This window comes from Eptatretus burgeri, chromosome 5, assembly GCF_056783735.1.
Source record: "Eptatretus burgeri isolate ZD-2024b chromosome 5, Ebu_testis_v1, whole genome shotgun sequence".
Classification (NCBI taxonomy): Eukaryota; Metazoa; Chordata; class Myxini; order Myxiniformes; family Myxinidae; genus Eptatretus; species Eptatretus burgeri.
In genome coordinates, this window is record NC_140965.1 from 41,967,374 (window position 1) to 41,989,095 (window position 21,722).

The following is a 21,722-nucleotide window of genomic DNA, read 5'->3' on the forward strand; positions in this document are numbered from 1 at the left end:
CGCTGGCAATACGCCATTATACGGTAGCTGTAAATTAGAAACACGTTCAGTAAGTTCTGTGGTCGTCCGGAAGACGTCAATCAAATACATCTACATACGTCAATATGCGTTGGAGGTACGTTACACATAGGTTCAAAGCACGTTACTCATAGGTTAGAAATAAGTTTTGGGTAAGCTAAGCATTATCTTGACGTGTTTTGACTTGTGAGTAACTATCAAGTAACGTGCCTCGACGTGTGTCACCGATCACATAAAATGCCTCGACGTGTATCAACGATCGTGTAACGTCCCTACAACACGTTACTCATAGGTTATAAATGAGTTTCGGGTACGCTAATCATTACCTCGATGTGTTTCGACTTATGAGTAACTTACAAGTAACGTGTGTCGACGTGTGTCAACGATCGCATAACGTGCCTACAACTTATGGCCAGCGTAGCGGAACGTGTGAGTCATACGCTGGCATACGTCTTAAAATTTCAAGCATGCTAAAATTTGAGGACAACCGCAAAGTATAACGATGAAAGCCAGCGTACTACGACGTATGGAAGTGTTTTTCAGCATGCTCTTAACGTATACAAAACGTACCCATAACGTATTCGACGTGTGCCAGCGTTTTAGACAAATTTTTCATAAGTCTGCACACGCTGGCTAAATCGTCAAGGTGTGACAGGGCCTTTAGGTGGGTGAGAGGTTACATAAAATTCTCAATACAATTATGATGTTAATTTTTGATCCCTCTGAAGTGTTGCATGTCCATCCTTTTTTCCCAGTAGATTTGTTTGTATTGGGTGCCACATGAGAACTATGTCGATATTTGTTTACCTCACGAGTGTTTGTATTGCTATATTCATGGTATAGTATTTATTTGTAATTGGAATGAAAATATAGAGATTGAGTTTAAAGCAACATGAGGAAATTATGTGAGGGTTTCCACCCGTGACATTCACAGATTCGGCATTTGCAGTTTCACCATTGTGACATAAATGAAATATTATCCACCTTACTTCTGTTGCGGTCAGCTGCAGGAAGTTTTTTTTTTTTCCCAAAGTCCTTCACGGACCAGCTGTGCAGCCCCCTTCCCATGCATAGCACGGGTACCTTACTATTTTATATGCATTTTCATAAAGCGGGGTATGCTTACACACTGTAAGCAATAATGAACCTTGCTTCCCCATTGTCTCGAGTCGCTCACCTGCATTTTTTTCCATTTATTTTTCCATTTTTAAAAATTGATGGAAAAAAAAATTAAATTTTTTTTTATGGCTTTCCAATAGTTTTGTGATTTTTTTTCCTGGTGGATAGGCTTCGATGTCCCTCGGCATGAAAAATTACCATGCTTCCACATTGTCTCGGTTCGCTCGCCTGCATTTTTTTTTCTTTTACTTTTTTTCATATATTTATTTTAATTTATTTATATTTTCATTTATGAATGCTTTCTGACAGTTCTGTGATTTTTCTTGATGTATTGGCTTCGATGTCCATCGGCACGCAAAATTTCAGCTTTCCATGTCACCCGGAAGGTACCGATCTTTAATGTCAGTCAGTCTGTGAATCAGTGGTTGGAAAGCGCTTTATATATTTGACAAGCAGGGTATGCTTACACATTGTAAGTAATAACGAACCGTGCTTCCGCATTGTCTCGGGTCACTGAGCTGCATTTGATTTTTCACTTATTTATTTTCATCTACTTATATTTTCATTTACGGATGTTTTCGGACAGTTCTGTGATTTCTCCGGTTTATTGGCTTCGATATCCGTCAGCAAATAAAATTACCATGCTTCCCCATTGTCTCGGGTTGCTTACCTGCATTTTTTTCATCTTTTTATCATTTATTTATTTTAATTTCTGGATTTTTCCGATGGTTCTCTGATTTTTCCCGGTGTATCCACTTTGATGTCCATCGGCACACAAGATTTCAGCTCTCTACTTCACCCAGAAGATAAGTTTCTGAAGGATGTCAAAAAGCAGCATTTTTCCGAAAATAAGAGTTGTAAAGGTAAAGTTGTGCTTATTAATGAATAAATAGCTGTTTTAATCTAAACTAGTGTGTGTGTGTGTGTGTGTGTGTGTGTGTGTGTGTGTGTGTGTGTGTGTGTGTGTGCGTGTGTGCGTGTGCGCGCGCGCGCGCGCGGTGTCTCCTCCATAACTCCGAAACCATAAAACCTTGCAGCCTGAAACTTTGCTTGCATTCGAAGAAAACTCCATGGAAGTGCAAAAGTGAAAAAAATTGGGTGTTCTGGTTAATTAGAACACCCCCTTTGAAGGTAATTAACGGCCTTATTTCATTACACCCTTCATCAGGCGATCCTTGGCTACTTCGCTCTCTGAGGTCTGAAAGCGTTTCCTGGGTAACCTCTCTGGGGTCTGAAGCTGCCATGTTTTTTGGCCTGCTCAACCATGCTTTTGACTTGGAACAGGCCGCTCATAGCTTCAAATCGCTGTATACATCGCTTTTGTAATACTATCGTTTTCAAATTAGGAGCTTGGAGCGATCTCATGCATTATATGATACAATTTTCAACAATCTACTCTCATGGAATAATTGAAGTAGATCATCAAAATATTATTTCGGTTTGAGGATCAGATATCATCCGGACTAAATATGTGTCGAAATCTGTTGTGAAATCTGACAATTTAAAGAAATAACAAGTCTTATTGTTACGAATCTGGAACCCATCGCACACAACAGCCAGAGTCCTTATAGATCAGTTATATCAATGAGTATGTGTTTCTAGTTAGGGTCCCGTCCCTTGTTTAATGGGTAATTAAGTGTACGTGCGCTGCGAAGTTGTTTTATAGTCAGGTCTTTAAATCCTTAGATCTGACAAACCAACCACCCTGCCATCCCCATTCACAACTCCTCCACTGAACGAGCGCTTTACCAGGCTCCCCTTGCTGTTCAGTTGGAGTTTTCACAGCGCGTCAACACACCTGATCCCTGTCCAATCAGGAGCGAACAGCGTGTCAACACACCTGATCCCTGTCCAACCAAGCGCGCACAGAGCGTCCGACACTGAGGCTCTGCCCCACTCAGGAAGCGGATAAAAAGACCAGGCTCCCTTTGGCAGAGTGTTCATGTTCGTGTTGGCGTCGGAGCCTGGTTGTTGGTCGGAGCCTGAGGAGAATCACTTGCTTAGCCTGCCTCGCCGCCTCCTCGCTTGTTTTTGCCGTCCGGATCGTGCTGGCGTCTGCCGCTCCACTCCTGGTGCCTTCGTCCTTGACGCCACGTGAAAGCTGCGGGTTTGAGTCCCGCTACTGAGCCAGATCGTCGAAGACCGCACGAGGCGGACAGGTCCAAGCACAGGCTCTGGCCTCGAGCTGAAAGCCTTCAATAAAGACCTGACGGGGACCGTTTCTTTTGGGTGTGTGTCTGTGAGTGGGCCCCGTCTCTTACGTAGAATTGTTAAGTGCTTTTGCTCACTATGTATTGCCTGCCTGATATTCGGATAACTCTGCCCTTACGTGCTTTCCGCCTCAATAATTTATTGTAATAAATTTCCCCATTGTTGAATGTCCCAGCTCATTCCCTGTCATTTATTTTATTGGCTTAGCACGGTGCCTGCTGAGAAATAGCGAGGCAGTAAATTGTTCATTTGGACCGACAGGCCTTGGTAACCATCCGTTCGGGTTACACATGGTTCAGGCACGGTAAAGGCTCGTCCCGCTGGAGGTCTGTCGAGGGTGTGAATTCCCCGGTAGCTTTGCCGCATGGGTAATTAGGTATATTGAAGTTTGGCAATTAACCCTACCCCACGCAGTCAAATTATTGGCGATTCTTGGTCCTGCAAGGGACCCGTGCCTTTCGGACTTATCCGAGGGTCACGACCTAAATTCCGGTGTGTTTGGTGGAGCCGACTCTACTGCTCCCTCTAGCGGTCGTGCTCGCCACCGAACCCTGGCCCACAACATTATAACTAAGCCCATTTACCTCTACTTCAAGCAAGCAGGGCTATTTTCCCTCCTTCTCCATACATACACAAGAAAATGTGAAAATTCCAAAGCATTTAACTTATCTTTTTCTACTGTTTGGAGAATTATATTGAGTGAACAAAATATTTAGGAACGTGCCAAAATTCACCAGCTTCATTGACCTAGATGATATAATGCATTCACTGCGAGATCTCACACCCTGTCCCTCAGAAGCACTGCCTATCCATAGCATCTGCCAATCCTGTGTCGATATTTTCGCAGGTTTTGTGAGGTGCTCTCCAGAGAATCAACACAAATTTGGTAATAAACGGATGTTTTAAAAAAAGTTATAACATTTGCGCGGACCCCAAACTGATGCACCACGTGTAACATCCACAGACGAGCTGGAAAAATGGGAGATTTTTTTGCATTCAATGTTTATTTCATGGGTGATTGAACTCTGAGATTTCTCCATGGTAGTTCTGCATTAAGCAGCAACTCTTTTTTGGATAGTCATTTTATTTCATTAATTCATTTTATTTCATTAATTGCTGCATGCGCTGTGAAGACAGGCTTTAAAGTTAAAGGGATCCTTTATGGAATGCAGCGACAGCCTGGCTCACCGTTCCTTATCAACCATGTAATTGGAGTGCTTGTTTGAGTGCTTAAGCCACTTGTCAATCACCCTTCAATCAATAGCGGTACCACGCTATGTCATTCTGAGCGAATCGTTCACTCACTGCGGACGCTTTTGCAGCGCCAAGTCATTCAGAGTGAGTGGTTCGTGCTCTGTCGTCCTGAGTGAGTGATTTGTGCTTGTCTCCCTGAGCGAGTGGTTCGTGCCCCATCGTCCTGAGTGAGTGGTTCATGCTCTGTCGTCCTTAGCGAGTGGTTTGTGCTCCGTCACACTAAGCGAGTGGTTCGTGCTCTGTCGTCCTTAGCGAGTGGTTCGTGCTCCGTCGCCCTGAGTAAGTGGTTCGTGCTCCGTCGCCCTGAGCGAGTGGTTCGTGCCCCGTTGCCCTGAGGGAGTGGTTCGTGCCCCGTTGCCCTGAGGGAGTGGTTCGTGCCCCGTTGCCCTGAGGGAGTGGTTCGTGCCCCGTTGCCCTGAGGGAGTGGTTCATGTCCCATTGCTCTGAGCGAGTGGTTCGTGCCCCGTCACCCTTAGCGAGTGGTTCGTGCTCCGTCGCCTTGAGCGAGAGGTTCGTGCTTCGTCGCCCTGAGCGAGTGGTTCGTGCCCCTCGCCCTGAGCGAGTGGTTCGTGCCCCTTTGCCCTGAGTGAGTGGTTCGTGCCCCATTGCCCTGAGGGAGTGGTTCGTGCCCCATCACCCTGAGCCAGTGGTTCGTGCCCCGTGGCCCTGAGTGAGTGGTTCGTGCCCCGTTGCCCTGAGGGAGTGGTTCGTGCCCCGTTGCTCTGAGCGAGTGGTTCGTGCTCCGTCTCCCTGATCGAGTGGTTCCTGCTCCGTCACCCTGATCGAGTGGTTCCTGCTCCGTCACCCTGATAGAGTGGTTCCAGCTCCGTCACACTGATCGAGTGGTTCCTGCTCCATCATCCTGATCGAGTGGTTCCTGCTGTGTCACCCTGATCGAGTGGTTCCTGCTCAGTCACCCTGATCGAGTGGTTCCTGCTCAGTCACCCTGATCGAGTGGTTCCTGCTCCGTCACCCTGATCGAGTGGTTCCTGCTCTCTCACCCTGATCCGGTAAGGTCAGGTCAGGTCAGGCCTGATTAGATCTGTGACTTGCTGCAGGTATCATGCAAACCTGTAACTAACCTCTCCCATGGTCGGGTTTGTCGGCGACGAAACCATCTCCCCCACCAGGTTTTTTGGTGACGAGGGTGTTTGGATTTGGACACCCAGCAAGATTAAAAACAAAACCTGTCAAAGGGCGGAGGAGCTCCTTGTGAGCCAACGGCCATACATATCTAGTGCCCAACTGTGTCTGCGGACGTCCTCCTGCAGTTGGGTTACTTCTTTTTCAGAGGTTGGTAGCAGGATTTGTACTCTGGCCACCGTAAAACCCTTCATTCCGCAAAACACAAAAATGCAAAGAAATCTGAAAACCCACTCCGTGGGAGTACCTCGTGTGCAGCTTCCCTTCGCAGGGCAGCTCACCGGATGACGGGATTGGGGCAAAGCCTTTGGGACCCCCAATCTTTGATGATAGGAGGGAAACCACGGGGTAACATTCCGGGTCAGATTGCGGGAGAGTGTTTCAGAGTGGTGCTGAGGTGTCGTCCACCAGATGGCGGTCTCCTTGGGTTAACCTGAGGCGTCCCTTCGGGTGGGTGCCTGGAATGTCCTATCCCTAAGAGAGGATGATCACCTGTCTCTGTTATCATCTGAGCTCAAGCGTTTGGACATCGGGATTGCAGCACTCTGAGGTTCAGAGACCAGATTGCGGCGAGATCATGGTGGGTGGTTACACCTACTATTGGTCTGGTCGCTCTGTTGGTTACCATTCCCTCGGAATTGCTGTGGCTGTGTCCAATAAGCTGACTCCAATCATAATTGAGGTAACACCGGTCAATGAGCGTATTATGAGACGAAGGATTCGTCACTCCTGAGGTGTCATCTCCCTGGTCTCTGTTTATTCTCCGACTGAGGCGAGTGATCTCACCGTTAAGGATGCATTTTACGCCACACTCGAGTCTGTGGTTGATCAGTGCCTCAGACGAGATACACTTCTCGTCTTGGGGGATTTCAATGCATCGACTGGATCTGATAGGGATGGTTATGAGACGTGTGTTGGTCCCCATGGGCCAGGAACTATGAACCGTAATAGCACGAAGTTCCTTGACTTTGCAAGAAGTCATGGACTTAGGGTGGCCGGTTCATGGTTTCAGCGCCCACATGCTCATCACTGGACTTGGTATTCCAACGCTGGCAGTGTGGCAAAGGAGATTGACCATGTCCTCGTTGATTGTCGCTGGAGGATGATCCAGAACAGGGTCTACCGGAGTGCTCAGTTCCTCAATACTGACCCATCGGCTTGTTGTAGCAACTCTGAAGTTGCACCTTAAATCTAGGATAATGGTACCATCCCAGCCGAGGCTGGATGTTGGCAAGCTCAAGGATGAGAGGGTAGCTGAGGAGTTTGCGAACAAGCTGAGTGGAGATTTGGGGGGTCTGGGTGCTTTGGGAGGTCCTGAAGAGTTGTGGAGTACCTTCAAGACCACTGTCCTTGATGTTGCCGGTGGATGTCTCGGAACTCACCGGAGGACATAGAAGAAATTTGTCTCTCAAGGGACACTGGATACCATTGACCAGAGTAGCAGGGCCAGACTGAATGGCAGAGCTGAGCTGTTCAGGGAGCTGAGGCGTAAAACTGCACATGCGCTAAGGGTGGACAAGGAGCACTATGTGCGAGGAATCTGTGAGGGGGTAGAGCATCAGCTGTGATGAAGGGATTCTCGTCCAGCTTACAGGGGAATTCATGCATTGCGTTCATCCAAGCCCATCCCTCGGTGTACTGCACTTAGAGCAGAGGCAGAGGTCACCCTGATCGAGTGGTTCCTGCTCCATCACCCTGATCGAGTGGTTCCTGCTCCATCACCCTGAGCGAGTGATTCCTGCTCCGTCACCCTGAGCGAGTTGTTTTGAAATAACACCCGATTTCTGAGCCGTTTGCCATATTAAAGTGTTTTCCAAATTACCGAGCCAAATTTTGTTTCCACCCGTCACACGCAGCTCTGTTTTTGAAGAATAATGTTTGTGAACATATCCCTTAAACGTCTTCATGTATTTAACGTTGTTTTTCTGTGATCACACCAAATCCAACTTGCCGATTTCCCGAGTGTGTGTGTGTGTGTGTGTGTGTGTGTGTGTGTGTGTGTGTGTGTGTGTGTGTGTGTGTGTGTGTGTGTGTGTGTGTGTGTGTGTGTGTGTGTGTGTGTGTGTGTGTGTGTGTGTGTGTGTGTGTGTGTGTGTGTTATTTTTCATGAAGCATAACATATTATTTCTGATCGCTTCCTGACCCCCATCCCTCTCTCCCTCTCTCCCTCTCTCCCTCTCTCCCTTTCTCCCTCCCTCCCTCTCTCCCTCTCTCCCTCTCTCCCTCTCTCTCTCCTTCCTTGTCCCACCCTTGCTCTACCCCCTCCCAATACAGAGCAGCACCCTCCTCCCCCACATTTCCTCTCTCCCTCTTCCCTCCACTCTCTGTCTGTCTGTCTCTAACTCTGTCTCTGGATATATTCGGATAGCGGTTACGTCTGGATGGTGTTTGTCTCAGGACGTGAACGGACGGTTTTCATATCCAGATGGGAGTTTGTCTCCAGCCATCTTGCCTCTGTATGCGTCCGGGTGGTGTTTTTCTCCACACACCGGTGTTTGGCTCCGGACGCGTCCGGGTAGTATTTATGTCTGGAATAAGGAGTTTGTCTTTGGGATTGTCGAGACGGGAGTTTGCTTCCGGACGGAGTTTGTCTCCGGGCCGTATTTATAGTATGACCACTAGAAAATGGATTTCAGACATTATTTTGTTTCCATCTTCACTGTTATTCTATGCAGAATCATTTTGATGAAACAGTATGAATCATAATTAATGCTTCACCACACGTCTGCCTTCCCTACCTCTCACCTCACACTGTCTTCGCTTCCCCCACCCCTCATTGCTCCGCCTCCCTCCTTTCTCCTTTCCCATTCACCTCTTTACTCTCCCTGCTCTCTCTCCCCCACCCATCTCTCCCTCCTTCCCCCACTTTTTCTCCCTCCCCCCTTTAGTATTACCATCAGCGAAGCGACGGGTGATATTTGCTGGTATATATGTATACGTAACCAAATTGAACCCCCTAACTTGACGAGGCAGTAGGGCACAGAGCGAGTCCCATCACAGTGCTTCCTGCACGACCTGCCAGCAACAAGTGAGGCCTGCTATGCGAGCACATTATTTTTGCCCTTCTAATTACCAGTCAAGATGTTTGCATTTAGGAATATTAAATTCAACCAAAGAATCACATTACCTATCGAAGTTCTATGGTGGCAGCATCATGCTATGGGGATTCTTTTCAGCAGGAGGGACTGGGAGAATTGTAAGGATCGAGGGAACAATGTATGGCGCCATATACAGGCAAATCCGTGAGGAGAACCTGCTTCAGAATGCAAAAGAAAAAATGTGGTGATGATTTACATTCCAACAGGACAATGACCCCAAGCATACAGTCAAAGCAACACTGGAATAGCTTCAGAACATGGACATGAAAGTCCTTGAGTGGCCCAGCCAAAGGCCAGACTTGAATACCATTGAGAATCTGTGGAAAGACTTGAAGATTGCTGTTCACTGACACTCCGCATCCAACTTGACAGAGCTTGAACAAATCTGCAAGAAAGAATGGGAGAAAATCCCCACATCCAGATGTGCAAAGCATACACAAGAAGACTCGAAGCTGTAATCGCTGCCAAAGGTGCTTCTTCGAAGTATTGATTCAGGGGGTTGAATACTTATTGATGAAAGACAATTCAGCTTTGAAATTTTTAATTCATTTGTAAAAAAAAATTCAGACATGTTTTCGCTTTGTCATCGGGTATTTTGTGTAGATCGGTGACAAAATTTTAAATTCAATCCATTTTAAATTCAGGCTTTAACACAACAAAATATAACAAAAGTTGAGGAGTGTGAATACTTTCTGAAGGCACTGTATTGCATGTGTGTGTGTCTATATATATATATATATATATATATATATATATATATATATATATATATATATATATATATATATAAATATATATATATATATATATATATATATATATATATATATATATATATTGTTACTGGGCATGTTGGGGTTGGCAGGATAGCCCAGGGGTATGTACACTCATCTCTGAGCTGTCTAGCTTGGGTTTGAATCCTGACCAAACTATAAATTGTCATCCTGGTGTTTCACAGGCAGGGCATGGCATTAATGTGTGTGCTGTCCCTCTGATGGATTTTAAACTCGGTGTCCCATCTGCTTTCACTAAGAGTATGCGAGCTGTCGCTGGCACCATGGCCAAATTCCCAATTCCTGCTCTTACCTGCAGTGGACACTGCATCAGCGGCGGATTTCCTCTCCCAGCAATGATGCAACCACCATAGGCTGCATAGGAAATGAGAATTATACGTGTTTTGTTGTTGAAGAGAAATATACGGTTTTCTTCGTTTCTGTTCATTTTTTCATAAGGGCCTTTGTAAGGAAATTATGTGAGGGTTTGTTTTCTGTAGTTATGTGTAAATATCCAATTTGACCCATTATGCATAAAACAGATGCTGTTTTATGTGAGTAGAAGAGCAATTGCATGGGGGCGCTGCCCGTGGTGGGTCGATTTTCATGTGAGATTAGTAACTGTACTTTGTGTGATTAGTTTTTTTAAAAGCACAAAATTATGAATTAGCTCTTTTGTATGATTCACATGAAGTGCAGTGTCAGCCTGGTGTTGGCTTAGCGGTTAGGGTCGCTTAGCAGTTAGGCTTGGGATGTTAGGGTCCTGATTTGTGCCCCTGTATCGTCTGTTGAATTAACACCAGGTTAGGTTGACTCAGCCTGTCATCCTTCTGAGGTTGGCAAAATGAGTTCTAGTGTACAGGTAATAGGGGCAATGCATCAGCGGCACAGTCGTGCTCTCAGCTAATGATGGATGGGGGCCTTTACTTGTGCTACTCGCAGCCTTGTGCTGCATACGAAGGAGAAGGAGAAGTGCAGTGTACAAGGAGCAGGAGGAGGAGGAGTTGTAGTCGGAGAGAGAGGAGTAAGAAGAGGAAGAAAAATGGAAGGGAAGGCAAACATAAACATGTAGTACTACGTTTTTACAGCACAATACAAAGGGCGGCAATTGCAGGTTGCTCTAGTTTGTCCATTTTTTGTGTTACCTTGTCCAATATTTTTCGGTTTTCTGGTTTTCTTTCATGCTTGCAGTGACATGCTTGTAGTCAAGGCTTGCAGAGCAGTGTTGTGGCTTGTGGTCGCATACTGTATGCATGCTCACAAGTCAACTCATTTCTATTTCTCGCTCCCATTGAAATGCCTTTTTGCCACTTGCCAGGTTTCCTCATTTTGCATTTTCCTATTGTTGGCTGAGTCAAACAGTTTTCATAATTATGACCTGAGGAAGTGCCTTGGCTTATTTTAGCATGTATGCATGCATTTCCTGTAAGAATTTCCTTTTTCCATTTGATCTGTTTGTTGTGCAGATGTCTGTTTTCTGTAGAATCCAGCAAATGTATGAAGTCTACTTGCCCTGTTGCTCTGCCATTTTTGTATTCCAACAAGATTGGTTTATCTTTAAGATATAAGAAAAAAGTCTGAAGACGCCAATGGTTCACAAGCGGTATTTGACGATGTCGATTGTTTCAGAAGTTAAGGATGAGACAATGTGATCATTTTTGACCAAGTTATAAAAATGATCAACATGATGTGGTACGGGTGACAGGTTATTCGCTGCAAAATGTCGAAAACCAGGTTTCATTCAACAACTTTCAAAATTTAACCTTTGCATAACCTTTAAAGGTCACAAAACAATGTTTTGGACATTAAAATAAGGAAACAGGATACGTGCTATAGCTTATTGGAGTTAGTTCGTCGAAGAAGTTCGAAAACCCGGTTCGATTCCCACAACTTTGAAAATTTGACCTTTGTGGCCTTTAAAGGTCAAAGGTCAAGGATTATGACCTTTGGTGCAAAACTTCCTCTGGAACATTCCAGGAACAATATAACATCATATAGGCTATAAAATGGCATTTCGCACTCCTCGGATTATCCATACTTTGATGAAATCAGCGTAAAAACAAACTTGAAGGGGGCGCCACGGGCAAGGTGTTCGAGATAGAGCAAAATGGTTTCAAGACTTTAGGTGAGGAATGACCTCAAGATTATGCATAAAAATATTGTCATCCGAGCTCTCAAAGTTTGGGTGGTCGTGTGATTTTTTTGTCAAAATTCGCAATTTTCTAAGTTTTTGACCTTGTGACCTTGACCTTGGGACGAAAACGAAAAATCGGACAATGACAAGTTTTAGATAATTAATTTTGCTATTCAAATAACGAAGAACCCATTCCATTCAGTCGATTCCCTAGAAGATAGATTTTTTAATTCGACTACTCCCTAAAAATGGCTATTTTTTGGGGCGTGGCTCCGCCCACAATTGGCGTAGCATGCCTTCATCCAGGAAAACACAACTAGACATTGATATCGAACACATAACCAAGTTTCATCAAGACCGGATCAAAGTCCCCGTTGTTATGCTCTGGACAGACAGACACACAGACAGACAATCCGGTAGGCGGACATGGGTAGTCGACTACCCAATAGAACCTGACGCGATGGGCCCGTTCAATGGGGAATGACCTGAGGATTAAGCACAAGAAAATTCATGATTCTAGCGTCAAGGGTTAATGCTGCAGATTGTTTTTCCGTTAAAATACCCCCACATTTAGAGGTTTTTCGGCCGTTGCCAGGCTACGGAGGGGTCCATAGCAACGGTTCTTTCTCACACATAACTAGGACATACCATGAACCTACCATACCAGTTTCATGTATATCTGACTCATCGTCTCTGAGATATAACGAACTTGGTTTTTTATTGTTTTCGACCAGGGTTCATTCAAAGTCTATCTTCTCTGACAGTTTTCATAGGATTCGGCTGGAAATTTTTGACAATATGGCTGAATGTACTGCCCACAGTCGCTCGTGGCCTGATTTTTGATTTTCGAAAAAAATTTTTTTTTATGATTTTTCAAAAATTTCAAAGTCCCGTTGCTCGGCAACACTGGTGTCCATAGCAACGGTTCTAATTTGCACACAACTAGGTCATGGTATGAACCTACCCACCAAGTTTCATTGAAATCGCTATTGTATTAACGGAGCACTGGACCAGACAGACAGACAGACAGACAGACAGACAGACAGACAGACAGACAGACAGACAGACAGACAGACAGACAGACAGACAGACAGACAGACAGACAGACAGACAGACAAACATATCGACGGAAAAACTGATAATAAGGGTAGAACAAATTTCAAAATTAAAAAAAAAAAATTTCGACTGGATCGACTACCCAACAGACAGAGACACACAGACATAACGAATATAGTGGTCACTCTGGCTGGCGCTCGTGAACCAAAATGGACAGCCTTTGATGTGCGTCATGTGACATGGAAGATTTTCGATAAAAGTGACAAAAGCTGGATATTCTTGTTGTTTTCAGGAACACTTTCCTATTTGAAGTGTTTCTTGATCTCATTTAGCTCTTGCCTTGTATTTTGGCTTTTCACTTTGAATTACCTTTTCCATTTGGTGTTAATAATCTTTTCAGGAAAAGCTTACCATCATAAATCTAGTTTCCAACAAAGAACTGCACTGATATCCATGACATTCCTTCTCTTCCACTGTCATTCTTGGAAATGCTTTTCATTCTGTACTTCGGATGATTCATCATGGTTTTCTTTATTCTTTAATTTTCTTCCACTTCTGTAAAATGAGTTCCGGTACTTGCTTTTCACTTGGTTTGCAATCTCAAACTCTCATTTTCAAGAGTTCTCAAAAAAAACTTCAAGCTTTCAATCAATCTTTTAACACAATGTAATGCAGTTGATTACACTTGGTAAGTACCTTTGGTCGAGGTTAGAACACCCCCACTGAAGATGAAATCACATTGAAAACTGCTTTCCCCACCCTCACTCTGCCCTTTCATATCCCATGTCCTTTAGGAGTGGTAATTTGCGGTTATAGCCTCTTAGCTAAGTTGCAACATGAACATATAATTTATTGCCCCAAAAATGGGTTTAATTTAGGTTTATTCATCTCTTTAGGCTTCTTTAGATTGGAGGTTTCCTACATTGGTCACTTGAGTCTGTCTTTCATGAATTCGCTAATTCAAAAAGATACTCTAATTCAGCATATACAGAATAAAACTTTATAAAAACTTCACCTCATTGCTAAAATAATTCAGAGAGATAGTTATATAAACATTTTAAGTACCTTTTGAAATAGCCTCTGGTTATATGAAGGTATATTCCTTATAAAATACTCTCGACTTTTAAACTCGACTCTCAACTTTGTAAAATAAACAATTGATTGACAGTTTAGAAATGTCTTAGTTGTATATACAAGCCATGGTTTTTAAGGAAACAAACCCAATCAGGAAATTCTATATGCAAGATGTAGTTACAATTATTGCTACCTGAGCTGGGAGATCCTGGATAGATGCATTTAAATCACATCTTACTCACAGAATCTTGGTACATGTCATTACCCACTATAAATTGGTCACCCACGTGATCCATTTTGGTTTAGGAATTACTCAATGTAATTTAAACCAAATTAGTTGACTTGTCATCTGGATGGTCCGAGGTGGGATGATTCAAACTACTGTGGCTTCCTCGTATAATTTTCATCGCAGTGTCATTTCTAGGGCAGTGGCAAAGTACAGTCAGTTTAGATAATTCACAGAAAGACCCCTTTTATGTCACACAATGGTTACAACTCCTCATGAAGATCGTTATGTTGGCACTCTTGTGAGAAGGAATCGCTTTTCAACAGCCTGATGTCTCCAGGATAACCAGAAAACAGCAAGTAACTCAAATTTTGACCCAGAGAGTTTGGAGCAGACTTCCTGCCAGTGGTATGAGGTCCAGGAGACCCTGCTCCACATTCTTCGAACACAACGCTATGGACACCAGCACATGCAATCGGCAACGCAACATCATTGGGTTACCTCATGAGGTCGCAGGTGCTGAGAGTGCCTGTTACTTTTTTCCTTTCTTTTTTTTCTTTCTTAACACCCATGTTCCTCACCTTTGTTTATCTGTTACCCCACTTGTGGAACCTCTTTCATTAGTATTTTAAATTCCCATCTTTCCTTTTACGTCCTTACATTGGCAGAATACCACCAACTCCGGTCATCATCCATCCCTATATGTTATTTTTCTTTTTTATGTTGTCATGAACCTTAATTACTTCTCCCCATCTACGTAATGGTTGCTTTGTTCCTTTCCTTCTTCTTCTCTCCTCCTGTTCCTTAAATCCTCTGGTTGCATCCACATATTGTATCGTTGTCGCATTGTCAGTGCATTGCATTCATTGACCTTCTTGCTTTCTCTGTCACATCACTCTTCCATGAGCTTAACCCATCCATCCACAATAAGTTTTCAGATTTAACCGAAAATGTAATGAACAAAAGGAATATTGTAACGAGGCACAACAGTGATGAACTAGAATGCCACTCGGTAGAGTGCTTCTCTTCCTCCTCGACCATATGACGAGACGATTTCTGAGGCCCTGTGATAAGGCCATGAGGCAAGCTCTTCTTCCCTCCTCAGAAACGAATACACTGATGAGCCAAAGCATTATGACCACCTGCCTAATATGTTGTTGGTTCTCCGTGTGCCGCCAAAACAGCGCCGACCTGCCGAGGTATGGACTCTGCAAGACCCCTGAAGGTGTCCTGTGGTATCTGGCACCAAAACATTAGCAGCAGGTCCTTCAAGTCCTGTAAGTTGCGAGGTGGAGCCGCCATGGATCGGACTTGTCGGTCCAGCACATCCCACAGATGCTCAATCGGATTGAGATCTGGAGAATTTGGAGGCCAGGGCAACACCGTAAACACTTCCTTATGTTCCTCAAACCATTCCCGAACAATGTGTGCAGTGTAGCAGGGCGCATTATCCTGCTGAAAGAGGCCACTGCCATCAGGGAATACCAATGCCATGAAGGGGTGTACCTGGTCTGCAACGATGTTTAGGTAGGTGACACGTGTCAAAATGACGTCCACATGAATGGCCGGACCTAGGGTTTCCCAGCAGAGCATTGCCCAGAGCATCACACTCCCTCCACCGGCTTGTCGTCTTCCCACAGTGCATCCTGGTGCCATCACTTCCCACAGGTAAACGGCACACACGTACACGGCCATCAACGTGATCTAAAAGAAAACGGGACTCTTCGGACCAGGCGACCTTCTTCCACTGCTCCAAGGTCCAGTTCTGACGCTCTCGTGCCCATTGTAGGCACTTTCGACGGTGGACATAGGTCATCATGGGCACTCTGACCGGTCTGCGGCTACGCAGCCCCATACGCAGCAGGGTGTGATGCACTGTGGATTGTGACACATTCCTCCCGTGACCACCATTAACATTTTCTGTGACTTGTGCCACAGTCGACCTTCTGTTGGTTCGGACCAGATGGGATAGCCGTTGTTGCCCTCGCGCGTCGATGAGCCTTGGGTGCCCAACACCCTGTCGCTGGTTTGTGGTTTGTCTCTCCTTGGACCACTGTCGGTAAGTACTCACCACTGCTGACCGGGAGCACCCCACAAGTCTTGCAGTTTCAGAGATGCTCTGACCCAGTCATCTGGCCATAACAATTTGGCCCTTGTCAAAGTTGCTCAGGTCTTTACTCCTGCTCATTTCTCCTGCATCCAACACATCAACTTCAAGAACTGACTTCACTTGCTGCCTAATACAGTTAAGCCCAAAATTATTCATACCCAATGAAAAATCAGAGTTTTTCATTTATCTCAAACCTACAAGCTGGAGTGGTGGAACTTTCACTTCACCCAAGGACATTTAGTTGGCATGTACAAATCCACATATATTTTTGCTCAACATTATTAGTATAACAATAGAAATGTTAAGATTTCTTTTTTTATGCCTGTCCAAAATTATTCATACCCCATACCAAGTCTCAGAATTGAGGCCAATATTTGTGATAATGCACATGCTTTTGATATTCATAAGATTCTTTATAATGTTAGGCAATTATTCCAAGATGTGTGCATACAATCTCAATGCATTACAAATGTGGTCTATTGAATGTACAGTGAGGAATGTTATAGAACAACGCTCTGCTTTGAGACTATAAATTAAGGGGAGCTGATGCAATCATTCTCAGGTCATTCTCAGCATGGCGAAGAAGAAAGAAGTCAGTGAGGACCTTCGGTTGTGCATTGTGAATGCTCACAAGGAGGGGAAAGGCTACAAAGCTATTTCGAAGCAGTTCCGAGTGCCAGTTGCCACCATACAAAGCATAATTAGGAAGTACAAGGAGTTCCACACTGTAAAAAACATTGAAGGACGTGGTCAGAAGCCAAAGATGTCGCCTCGTCTGGCAAGAAAAGTATGGTGAGAGGCCAACAACAATCCACGGATCACTATTAAGGCTCTCCTGAACAACCTTGGTGAGTCTGTGATCAAGATATCAAGGCAGACACTCCAGCGGACGTTGCACAAGGGGGGTCTCCATGGATGCCGACCAAGAAAGACTCCACTCCTCCATCCCAGGCACAGAAAGGCTCGGCTAGCCTTTCCAAAAGCTCACCTGGACAAAGATCCAAGCTTTTGGTCCTCAGTTCTGTGGTTGGATGAAACGAAAATGGAGCTTTTCGGGCACAGCGATGTTGCTTTCATTTGGCGAAAGAAAGGTGAAGCATACAACCTTAACAACACAGTCCCGACCGTCAAGCATGGAGGCGGGAGCATAATGCTTTGGGGATGTTTCTCAGCCAGTGGGCCTGGCAATCTCGTTAAAGTGGATGGCATCATGAAAAAGGAGCAGTACATCAAGATCCTTGAGGAAAACATGAAACAGTCCACAGGGAAACTTCACCTCGGGGAGCATTGGACGTATCAGCCGGACAACGATCCAAAACACACCGCCAAGTCAGTCAAGAAATGGTTCCGGGACAATGATGTAGACGTTCTAGAGTGCCCAAGCCAAAGTCCGGACCTCAACCCAATCGAGAATCTGTGGAGGGAGCTCAAGACCGGAGTGAAGGCAAGGAAGCCTTCCAACCTCAAAAACCTGGAGACCTTCGTGAAGGAGTGGGCCAAAATCCCTGTAGAGACATGCAAAAACCTTGTGAGCAAGTATAAAAACCGTTTGGAGGATGTAATCACAAACAGAGGCTTTTCCATTGATTACTCAATGTGACTTTGAACTGATCTAAGCAAGGGTATGAATAATTCTGGACATGACATTTTTTTGTAAATCTATCAACGAATAACCCTAACCCAAAACAATGTATTTCTTGAAATGTCTCTTGCAGTGATTCTTTCAGCTGTTTGTCACATTCTTATGCAACTTCAGCCAGAAGAAACTCATTCCTCAAATAACACGATTCAAAATACTCCAAATTTGGTAAGGGTATGAATAATTGTGGGCTTAACTGTATAGCCCACCCCTTGATGGGTGCCATTGCAACAAAATAATCAATGCTATTCAATTCACCTGTCAGTGGTCATAATGTTTTGGCTCATCAGTGTATGCTTCACGACTCAGCCGAACAGTAATGGCGAGTGTCTTGCTCCAGCACATGGGCAAATTCACACAGCACAAACAATGAGAATCGTGCTGCTATATTTCATTGTGTCTAGGAGAAGCCAAAAAAACGAGACCTCCATCTCTGCGTACCTCACACAACTCTCCTCTCCCCCGAACCTTCTCACTTCACGCCCATCCATCATCCACCCCAAGGGCGTGGTTTGCTCGTTATTCCTGGAGGCGGGGTTTTTTGCCTGCTTGGAACTTTCGCCTCGATTGTTGTTGCTTTAAGGATGTGATTCCTTTTTATCGCTGGTTTTGTAAATACAAAAACAAGAAAAAAGTCACAGGGGGCAATCACATACTGGGAGAAATTATCCTTAAACCCTATCCTGTTGACACAGCACCGTCCCCTGTGCAAGGGCGTGTAAAAACTTACGTTGACAGTTTCCCTACTTAAATTGCATTGAGATGTCTCCTGCTCGTCCACGGACCATGCTACTCTAAACAATCCTACCTTTACTATGAAGTTCTTCCATCTACCCCACAAACATAACAATATTAAGTGGGATGATTCCATAACGTACAAGACACTGGTTAGCCTGTGACGATGGGACAAAGCATTTGTTTCCCGTTTTGTCCACGGTGTCCGAGTGAGCCTGGGCTGTGTTGACTGTTGTGCATTTATGCTCGAGTAATATAACTGATCGATCAATTAATACAAAATCCCTTGTAAATCGTCAATTGAATGGATAAAGTGAACATGTGACTGGCGTTTTCATCTTCACTACTAACACCTCCATCTTCACTAACACCATCTTCGTCTGAATCGCTCGCACAAGGCTCGAAACAAGATGACTCCACAATTTCCCCGAAAGCGTTTCATTAACTAATTTTGTCACCAATAGTTTCTTCAAAATCCTACCAAGTTTCAACATACTGAGAACCTTCAGAGTTGCTAATATTGATACTGAAGGAATCAGTATCTGAATCCAAAGTTGAAATACACTGTTTCTCGATGTAAAGTTGGCATTTGGATCAAGGAGTGTTCACAGTGTGACATCATTGGCAAAATTGAAAATCCACCCTCTCATGCTTTTTTGGACACTTTGTGAATGGATTTCAGAAGAAAAAAAATTGTTTGGTTCCCCTTGTAGTGGGGTGGCTTAGCTGATCAATTGTGCACTTTCCCTTAAAAGCATGAAACTTGGCACATGGTTAGAGTAATACAATACAAAGTTGTTTTTTTTAGTCCAGGGGCCACCGGAAATTGCACCCCGTATGGTGGCCATCTTGGATTTCAAAATGGCCACCAGTGTGGACCTGTTTTGTTAAATATCTCCTTAACTAGTACAGACAGCGAGACAGTTGAACCGCCTATACCTACATTTTACGGCTCGTGGCAGCCAATGGTGACATAAAATGTTTGAAAATTGTGGCTGCCATCTTGAAATCCAAGATGGCCACCATTGATAAACTATTTTGCTCAATATCTTATTAAGTAGTAAAGATATAAATACAGTTTTTAAAACTGTATTGATATCTTTATTACTTAATGAGATATTGAGCAAAATAGTTTGTCAATGGTGGCCATCTTGGATTTCAATATGGCAGCCACAATTTTGGCGCGATCTCAGTGCTCTCTTATATGCTCGAGCCCTCTATCGTCACCGGATGTCTTCTCCCGGGCCAGAGACTTAAGGCATATTTCTGGAACTGGTGACCCCTTTACGCTTGCCTCAACAGGTGGTACATTGGTGTAGTAATTTGGCAAAGCATCGAGTTTCTTCGTGCCAGCTGCACCACCAAGAATGATTCAACCACGATCAGTGCCGTCATCAGGTTGTCTTGGGTGCTGGAATAATGAGATGCCGGTTCCATGGAAAGAGTCTTTAGCTGTTGTAGAACTCGGGTTAACATCGATATTGTCAACAGCGGATGTAGTAAACAAGTTCTGCTTCAGGTTTGGTGGACATACAACCTGTTCCAATCTGTAGAGTAGGCACACACTATTTCCTATATCAGCAGAAATCTGAATAACTCTATCATATGTGATGATACCAAGCTGGGAGAGCTTCTCCACCAATTCTCTCTTCCTGGTTTCTGCATGTAGTTTCAACCCAATATAAATTGCCAATGGGGTTTCCCGTTCCAGACTGTCTCATATTAGTGGGTTTGTCCTTTTGCTTTCAGGCATGCTTGACTGCATTGAACTTAAGAAGCTGTGCCAAGCTTAGTGCAGCTGGGTTAGAAGGTTGGTACGCCTGGTCCTCAATGCTAGGACCCTACAGTATCATGTTGACTAATGATATAAGTGAACTAGGCACAGATTCCTCCTGACATGTTGCACTAAATGAACCATCAAATGGCTTGGATTTATCAAACAGATGTCCATGGACTATCTCAGCCGCCTGTGCAAGGTGCACTGCATCACTGTCACTGTCCTGTTGACACACCTTTACTAAGGCATGTCCAATGTCCTCATTAAACATTAGCAAAATGTCTCTGCCCTTTTTAGTTGCTCTCATGTCAGGAAAATGGGCAAGAATTCGCTGCTTGAGCCTTGTACATTGTATGCGGCTTTCCTGCTTGATTCCTAGTTGGTCCAGCCTGTAGGAATACAGGTTTGATAGATCAGCTAGCTTAAATACAGGAGCAATGGTAGCATCCTCTAAACAGGTTTCCTCAATATATGTCACAAGTTCTGCAAATGCTATGCTACAGAGCATGTTATCGAGATTATCGGTACCTTCTTGCTCCGTTTGGATCATGGATGCATGATAATAGGCGACAGACCGTACACAGGCTAAGCACTTTGCATGGTATTTTACTTCAAGAGCAACCATATCTCCGCCACTGAGACGTCTCAGCAAGTCATCGTCTTCTAGAAGTGCAGCACACTCTCGAACACGTTTGTCTGTTTGAGTGGAAATAACTTGAAAACCACATTTTAAACAATTTGCAACCTCGCCACGGGTGCAGGAAACATTGCGTAAACAACCATGCAAAATATTTGTCCATTCAATAACCAGCAATGCAGGGTAAAGCGATAAAAGTTTGCAACCAGGAAATGCTCAGGCAGATTGGCCATCTGTTCCTGAATAATGCTACCGAGGATCAATATTTTTACTACCGGATGCTTAACAGCTAAATTAAGCTTGGTGATACGATACATAATGCTTGTTTGTTTGTTTGTTTTTTAATACAATGCATTATTAGCAACGCACAGCCACTATACATGCAAGAAAATGGTTGGTACTCACGTTTCCATTAGCCTTCACGAGGTATCAAACGTTTTGCTGAGTCCATTGTATATGGCGAGACATAAGTATCTGTCATCAGATGGTGAAAAGTTTCATACTCTGTCCTTAGTATAGTAAGATCATGGTGGTCAACAAAAAGAATGGGAAAACGCATGCAAATAACAACTAACAAAGTATTCTCTTATGGTCAATATATATATATATATATATATATATATATATATATATATATATGTATATACATATACATACATACATACATACATACATACATACATACAAGCGATACCCGTGCACATGCACGGGATAGCAG

At 44.1% G+C, this 21,722-nt stretch overlaps 1 protein-coding gene and 1 long non-coding RNA gene across 11 annotated transcripts in view; one reads left to right on the top strand and one right to left on the bottom strand.

Moving 5' to 3' along the window:
- Positions 1-21,722, top strand: part of LOC147026309 (formin-binding protein 1-like) — a 167,913-nt gene that overhangs the window by 107,433 nt on the left and 38,758 nt on the right. The gene's annotated exons all lie outside the window — the stretch shown is intronic.
- The window catches only part of LOC147026310 (uncharacterized), a 64,486-nt gene that overhangs the window by 30,769 nt on the left and 11,995 nt on the right, over positions 1-21,722 (bottom strand). The gene's annotated exons all lie outside the window — the stretch shown is intronic.